This window comes from Cimex lectularius, unplaced genomic scaffold, assembly GCF_000648675.2.
Source record: "Cimex lectularius strain Harlan isolate CLEC.00 unplaced genomic scaffold, Clec_2.1 scaffold372, whole genome shotgun sequence".
In the NCBI taxonomy this organism is placed as follows: domain Eukaryota; kingdom Metazoa; phylum Arthropoda; class Insecta; order Hemiptera; family Cimicidae; genus Cimex; species Cimex lectularius.
Window position 1 is genome coordinate 242,898 of NW_019392954.1, and position 8,457 is coordinate 251,354.

The following is an 8,457-nucleotide window of genomic DNA, read 5'->3' on the forward strand; positions in this document are numbered from 1 at the left end:
TGGCCAAAGTAGGTTCCCGAAGATCAGTTATAGGTCAAAGAAATAATAATCAGGATAGCAAGATCAAAATAGACCCTTTTTTCTAAAAATGTGTCCATAAAAAAAGGGGGAGAGTACGAACTTCACAGAAACCATATATAGTTAATTCCTGATTAGACAAACCCAAACCCATTATGGAAACACTACACTTAGCTCTTTCAGGATGAAATACATGTTATTAAGGCAATGACAATCGAAAAACAGGTTTCACTGGCAAAAAGTTTTCCTAACATCAAACAGCCAAGTAGGCTTAGATACACACCCAAAAAAGTCAATAGTGAACACTCATAAAATTTCCAAAATTTTACGAAATCATGACAACCTAATTTAAGGTCTAAAAAGGAATTGTCGGTAGTGTCTTATCTCAGAATGTTTCCTCACAACAAAAGAAAATGAAAAGTATACGATCTCCAGAGGTGTCAAGAAAGGCCCAAATTAATCGGTGAATGTATCAAAAATCTCCAAAACATAGGAAAAAATAACACCTTGACAATATCTTCGGGTGAGAACACAAAGAGTTCTGGGTAAAAACCAGAATAGCGTATATTATATTTTATAATTAAAAATCTGTCCAATTCCAAAAAAATGATCCCATTTGGAATCTTTTTATTTAGCTTAACAACATCTTAAGATATTTAAAAAAAAATTGCGCTTAAGCTTCATGATTAAAAAAATCGATCCAAGGATAAAAATTCAAAAGTTGTACAACCAGTCCTTTGTAGACAGGGCGTTTAAATATGCATGAGATATTCTGCCTCCTTTTGTTGTTCAACTCTGTATAAAGCATTTTCTGGACGTTTACGGTCTTTGATGGATTTAAACCTGAAAAATAGAGGCGAGGGATTTTAATGAAACTCTTTTTTGTGATACCAGGTCAACCCTGCAAATGGGCCCAAGCAGCAAAGAAAAAATACGCAATTGGTACTTCATCTCGTTCATATTATTATAACGTTTCGATCTATAGGGCAAAAATGAAAAAAATGGATTGTCCATATTTGTAATGACACTTTTCCCCACAAAACGAAGACCTTATAGGGAAAACATTTTAGATTCAAAAACGATATGTGCCGATGTTTCAGCTTGCTCCTGGTTGATCTTCTTTGGGTGGTAGTTAAGAGGGCAATGACCGGCCTGCTAAGAGATAGGTAGATAGATAGATAGATAGATAGATAGATAGATAGAGAGAGAGAGAGAGAGAGAGAGAGAGAGAGAGATTCTCCTAGCTTTTGAAAGATTTATATATCTCTTAATTGTCTAATACCTGGTGCTCTTGTTTAGTGTGTTCTTCATTCTCAAGCCAGTTTACTGGTCCAAATTTGTTATATTGATGTTACAAACCAATGGGTGATAGGGCTGCATTTTGAGGGTGTTCATTTCTTTCTAGACCTTCAAACCCCTGAATACACCTTAAAGAAGCGTGTTGTTTTCGAAGCGTCGTTAGGCAATTCAGCTACTCTCAGAATAGTTTGCGGCTATAAGCCTACGTATATAATACTTTTATGCCTGAATTTCTAAAGTATGGTATATCTGTGTATACTTTATTTTTTTCTTTATCAACGCCCGTGAGTTAGAATTCAGCTTGGAAAATCCTACAACCACCAATATTGTACGAAAATCAATAATATAATGTTAACTTTGGAATACATGTTGAACCGGCACACGGGCACTACTGGGTCTGTCTTCACTCGCGGGTTTTTTGTTTGAGTCATTCAAACGCGTTTCGGCATTACGCTATCTTCAGTGAAAAACTGTCTGTCATTTAGTCTGAGTGGGGTTTATATAGTGTTGCGTCCGTCGCTTGTCGCTGGGGGCGTTGCGTTAGGGGGCGTGGTTTCCGTGCTCGTTGGTCGGTCTTGGTGGCGGTTATTTCCATTGTCAGTTATTATTTGTGCGTTGTTGGTTTTTTGTTTTTTCCTGGTGTTGGTTGCGATGTTTTATTCTTCTGAACGTTTTCGTGTTTTGGTATGGAGTGTTTTTAGTGGTGTGAAGGTGGTGTGTGATTGTGAGTTTGTTTGTGCGTTTATAAGTTTTCCGTCTTTAAGTGTTATTTGTTTGCATATCTCGAGGTTCTCCAGTATGTTTAGTTTTCGTCCTTTTTGTGCGTTGTGTATTAATGTCATGCTTGTTTCTGACAATAACTGACAATGGAAATAACCGCCACGAAGACCGACCAACGAGCACGGAAACCACGCCCCCTAACGCAACGCCCCCAGCGACAAGCGACGGACGCAACACTATATAAACCCCACTCAGACTAAATGACAGACAGTTTTTCCATCTTCAGTGAAAAAGAAGTGTACGATCTCCAGAGGTCCCAGCCATGGTAAATTCATCAATAAAAGGCCCCAAACCAATTAGGGAAGCCCTACAACCAAAGTTACAACAAAATCTATCTGCTTTATTACAACCAATATTTAAACAAAAAATTAAAACCGGAAATATTTTATACATTTACACATGCCATTTAGTGTTTACTAAATTCTCCTTTTATGATCAAAGCCCTTTTATCCCTTTGTATCGATTCGCCTCAGCTATTTCCTTAAAACGCTCCCCTTCCAGTTGTGAGATAATGTTATAATTAAGATGAAATAATTAGAGGTCGCCTTGTTGCCGTTGCACAACTAATTACGAGCTAAACATTCACCGAGTTAAATAGTGTTTCATCATTAAAACAAGTTCACCTGAAGGGAAGAACTTGGATTACTTTCAGCCTGCTAACCACTTGCAGCGAGACAATAATAAAAAATTCCAAGACGATTGTGGTGGAATATTAACAAGTTAATTTCAACGGGGAAAATTCCACGCACGTTTGTTGAAACAACAATAACAATAGTTGCGAGATTACATCTTTTCTAATTTATTTCATCAATGATAGACTGAATTAAAAAAAAAAACGCTAATACATAATGTAAAATATAGATGAGAAAGTTCAGAGTCTTGAGAGATGACTTTAGACTGACAGACCAGATAATCTAAAATCCCGTTGCAATATTCAGCAACGCGTATTTATTTTATTTATTTGACAGCACCTATTTCTTTATTTTGAGTGTATGAAAGACAAAATCATTTTAAGGGTTTATCGTTCCTCTAGACTACCAATGTTCGGAGTAATTCTGATGCGCACCTTTTGATTAGACTTGCTCTAATTGGTAGTACGAAGGAGTTTCTATTGGGATTATGTTTGTAAACCGTTCCAGTCTTAAATCTGATTGAAGCTTTAGTACTGAACTTAGTGCGTCAATGATTCATATCATTCCTTCCATTGTCCACTTAATCTACAGCTTCATTAATTTGAAACTAATATTTTTTCTCATTAAATGAGGCTTTGATTTGATGAATTTATTATTTCTGTAAGAAAATTTTAAAAAACTGCGTACTAATGGTAATTAATGACTTAAAGAAAAACACAGTTTGAATCAGTTTTAAGCGGTCTTTAAAGCCCGAACCAGTGGAAAGTTTCTATCATAACCTCAACTCCGAAATCAAACAAATCTCTTAGCGTCGCATCCTCATGCAAACCCACATTTCTTCTCCCAATCCTAGGTAAAATCTTTGAACGCTTCCTGCTTAAAAGATTAATTCCCATATTCCTCATTTCAACTACATCAATTTTGGTTCAGACCCCTCCACTCTGCTGTCTAGTGGAGGTAACGAGAGTTGACACAACATCCTCTGCTATAGAAAATAAGGATATTGGTCAACAGTTTTTCCAGATGACACAGAGCCTTTTCACAGAGAATGCCTCTCCGGTCTCCTTTTCAAATTGAAAAGTATCCTGCCTCACACCTACTATCCTTTAGTCATTCCTCTTGGATTGCAGGTTTAAGAAACGAATCTGCTCCGGATTTTAAGACATCAAGCCCATCAAAACCATTGTTCCACAAGGGAGTATTCCAGTACCAACATGTCTACACCGCTGACATTTTTTTTACGAGAGTTCGCAACAACAACATTTGTAAGTGTTCGAATGTAGGGCCGCTGGATTCGAACTCTGGACCCTGGACCTTACAGTGATGAGCGCCATGTCAACGCCTAAACCGATGCGGCCACCGACGCCTCCGACCATTGACATTCCTATACACCATACCACACACACATCACTACCTTCGCGGACGACACCGCGATCATCTTTTCATATTCTGACGCTATCCTTGCAGCAAAAGCAACCCAAAACCAACTAGACGTCACTACCGACTAGTGCACTCGGGGCCACATCAAGATGAACTATGACGTTCACTCTTTTTAAGTACTAGCCCACCAATGCACATATAAAATAAGGTAATTCTCCATCCAGCTAAATCGCTATCTCAGGCTTCTACCTGGATATCAAATCGACATGGAACATATACATAATACAAAAAAGACAAGAAGCGACATTCAGTCGTCTTCTTGGACCCAATTCCGCAATGTGACCACACAATAAATTAAAATATAATACAAGACCAATCTGGACTTACAGAATCGAATTTAGGGTTCAGTCAATCCATTCAACGTCCAAAGAATCTTTCAATCAATAGTCCTCGGTTACATCTTCAAGCTCCTTTATATTCATAACCAAAGCATACACGAAGATCTAGACAGCCCATTCGTGACGGACATGATCCGAACCCGATTTCACAACTTCCACTCCAAGTTGTCCTTCTGCACCGATCTACTATCTCAAGCAGTCTCTTCAACGTCCCACCCTTAAAATCTCCCACGCCAAAAAACAGTGGTGCCCTCGTGACGTTCTAATACAACCCTAATCCTCAATCAACAATCCTAAACACTGAAAGTTCCAGCAATGGCTGGCTCCTCTCTCCCGTCCTCATCACGTTGTCTGCCAAATCTTTTATTGGTCGTTACCAACAAATTGTTATATGTGTAATTTGTTGTATATAAAATAATAATAATTACAAAATAAGTAACATAAAGCCTTCGAAGACGAAATCCAATTTTAACATTCCTACATGATTTGGATAGCTGAATATCTCTTCTTTTAGATTTATAGGAAAACAATTTCTTTCCAGGCTGGACAGGACGGTGATATTTCCAGAAATGATAAATAGAAATGATGGAGTGAGTGTGGTGTTCAATACTTTTTAAAAGGATAGTTCCTACTCACAGTAAGTTGTTTTGCAACGATCCGGATTTCGAGCCTTGTAGCTCATCATCAGGTTGAAGGACTTCTACAACCACGTCTCTCGACATGAATTGCCAAAGTGAACCGCTGATACCTCCGCCAACGCGACGTTCCAATTATCAGCTGATTTTTTTAATGACGCTCAATTTGAACGTGCGAAACGCGGAAATTATAATACAAATAAATATTAGAATAATAAATACTTAATATTACTTAAATTACTATAAAAATAATAACAATTAAAATAATTAGTTTAATTATTTGGATGTTTGATATTATTTATGTACATATTTAAAATGGGAGATAGAACAAAATCTGTTATATTATTAATGCATTTATCGCCATGTTCAATTTTACATTTTTTAATTTCAAATTTCTCAAACCAATCTAGTGCTTTCCCTTTGTTGAAACTATGTAACACTCTTGTATTTAGAGTTGAATTGAAATTATGTTTTGCTTCTTTTAGATGGTCCTTAAATTCAGAAAATTTGCTCGATTTAGGCAAGTGTTCTTTTACTCTTGTTTTTATTTCTCTACCGCTTTGTCCTATATATTTAATATCACAATCATTACAATTGAGTTGGTAAACCCCACTTTTTGCCAAGTTGTGTACTTTGTATTTAGGTTTTGAGAGGATGTTTTTAAGTGAACCCGTACTTCTAAAAGCTATCTTAAAACCTTCTTGTTTAAAAATTTTACTAACTTTTTCCGATAATTCACCAATGTGTGGCAAACAACGGAAACCTACTCTTTCATTTGTGGTGGGGTGACTGAGTCCTATTGTTGATTCGTTTAAAGTTAATTTTTTATTATTTTAACTAGACGGGTACCTATCAATAAATATTTCTTAATACCCGTTGTTTTTTGCTAAGGTTTTAATAGTTTTTAATTCATTTTTATAGTTATCAGGTGTTAGCGGAAGTTTTAACATCCGGTCTATGAGCCAAATGAGACCAGCAGCCTTTTGGGACCATGGGTGGGAAGAATCCGCTGGTATCATAGTGCCTGTAGTTGTGGGTTTTCTATATACGTCTATTACTCTATTTCTATTAGGTTGTTTATTATGGACAGTTTTAGGTCTAAAAAATTTCCTTCTGAGATATACTGTGTTTTGCTTAACAAATCATTATTCACTTAGAGTCCCATTTTAACATGCTTACCATCCCTTACACGATTTGGAAAGCTGAATATCTCCTATTTTCCACTAAGTCAACAACTTTTAATTTCATGTCATAAGGAGCGGGAAAAAATAAGAATTGATTCAACGAAGACGAAAAATTAAAAAAAAGTTTTGATCGTCCCAAAAAATTGTATTCCTGGGTTTTTCAGGATACAAAGAAAACGAATATCAACATTTTTTTCCTCCTAGAAAATTATTTTATCTTAATTGTTTATACTGCTTAGTCGGAAATAATGTTTTCTTGAATCCTAGGGTAGCAAAACACGTGTCTAATATTTTAGTTTAATTATAATGATGATGGTGATGATGAAGGTTCGTGGAGGTTTTGTTCCCCAAGTACTGCAACCCTCTAGCTTAATGTAATTTCCTAGTTCCATAGTTATGTTGTTGAAATCTTTCTCCTAAAATGTCTAGGTGATTGACTGTCATTGCTACAATTCCATTCTCTGGGTTTTCTTTGAATCACAGATTGGGTCTCCATTGAGCGGTTCCTTCTCATTGTGTAATCTATATACATACGTATTCTTTATTGAATATACTCACGTTGTGTAGATATTTTCTCAAATGCGAGTAAGTAGTCAGGTCTCTGAATTTAGCGTTCTGTTACTATAGCGGCGAGTTTGTCAGTCTTGGCAGTTATTCTAGCATAAGTTTACTGGGAAAAACGGCCCTAGAGTATATCAACTACTCTTTTTTTCTTTGTGGGATCCATTTTGTGTTGGAGGAGTGTGTATTTGTTTTTTCATCCTATCAATAGGTTCAGGGCTTATACATTGGAAATTCTTCTCGGGCGCGTGTGTCTTTTTTTGTTACCCAAAATTGTTTTTTTTCCTTTTCCTCAGGTTTTGCAGAATTTGGATGGATTTCTAGGTTTGTTATGATTTTTTTAATGCTAATGCTGAAATAGCTACTAGGCTATCCGATCTTATATTTTTTTTGCTAGTAACTTTTTAAAAATTTTCTTGGCACAAGCGTTGATAGCATGTATTTCGGCTTGAATGGCTTTCCTAATGAGTTCGATTATTCATTATTAGAGCAATCTGTATATCATATCTGTGTGGTGATTAGTGACCGTTAATCGATGTTTATTTAGAAATCGTGAGATGCGGTCGGGTGTGATGTAGGTTTCAGAAAAATGGACACTCTCGACACGACACTCAAGAAAGGCACAATTACACAGAAGACAAACACTTTGAGCCCTGAAGATGATCTGAATAAAGATCGAAACGTTGGCACGATAAAGAAAATGTTTTTCTGAAACCTACATCACGCCAGACCGCATCTCACGATTTCTAAATAAATAAAATTCTAATTGATGTTCTACCGAATTCTTCTTCTATTTTGTAGTCTGTTTGGACTTTATAGGGTGTTGTACAGAATGCTTCTGGGATTTTCTAGTCAGTTCCCATTTCTAAGAGTGGGTGTCTGATTTTATTGATTATTGTTGTGTGCCCGAAGTGTTAATTTTCCATCCAGTGTGATTGATTCTCGAGTCTAAATGAGCTCTTCCTTGCTTCTTATTGTGTAAATGTTTCCAATGGAGGTAGGTTTAGCAGAGTTTCTAGTGAATTTAGTTTATGTAACTAAAAGATATTTTTATTAGTAATTTATAACATTTATTCATTCAGGTCAACAAGGTCAATAGAGAATAAATCAGAGTGACAAATGTTTAAAAGTTAAGTCAAACAGCTTTTATCGTGGCGGATAAAATCATCGTTTAAATATGAACTTCTGCCATCTAAATAAATCATACAGCTCATATAGAGTTTAAACCATTCTAGCAGTGCCGTTGTTTAGATTGGACATTTAACTCCCTGAGTCTGATGCTATATTTAACCAGAGGATAGACTGTTTCGGTATAAGCCGGGTTTATTTCTAAATTAGTTTTCCCGACAATTGTTCATAATGGTGCGCTCGGTTTTCAGCGGATTATGAACCCACGTTATAACAGATAACAGATTGTAACACGTAATCTATTGTTTTGTATGGTATTTCCATAATATCAGCGTTTAAACCCGGGGCAGATGCCGAATAGGGAAGTTCGGAGAAAATAAATTACCGGCTAGGCTGATCCAGCCCATAAATGTTTGTTTTTTATTTGTTACAGCATTTCGTA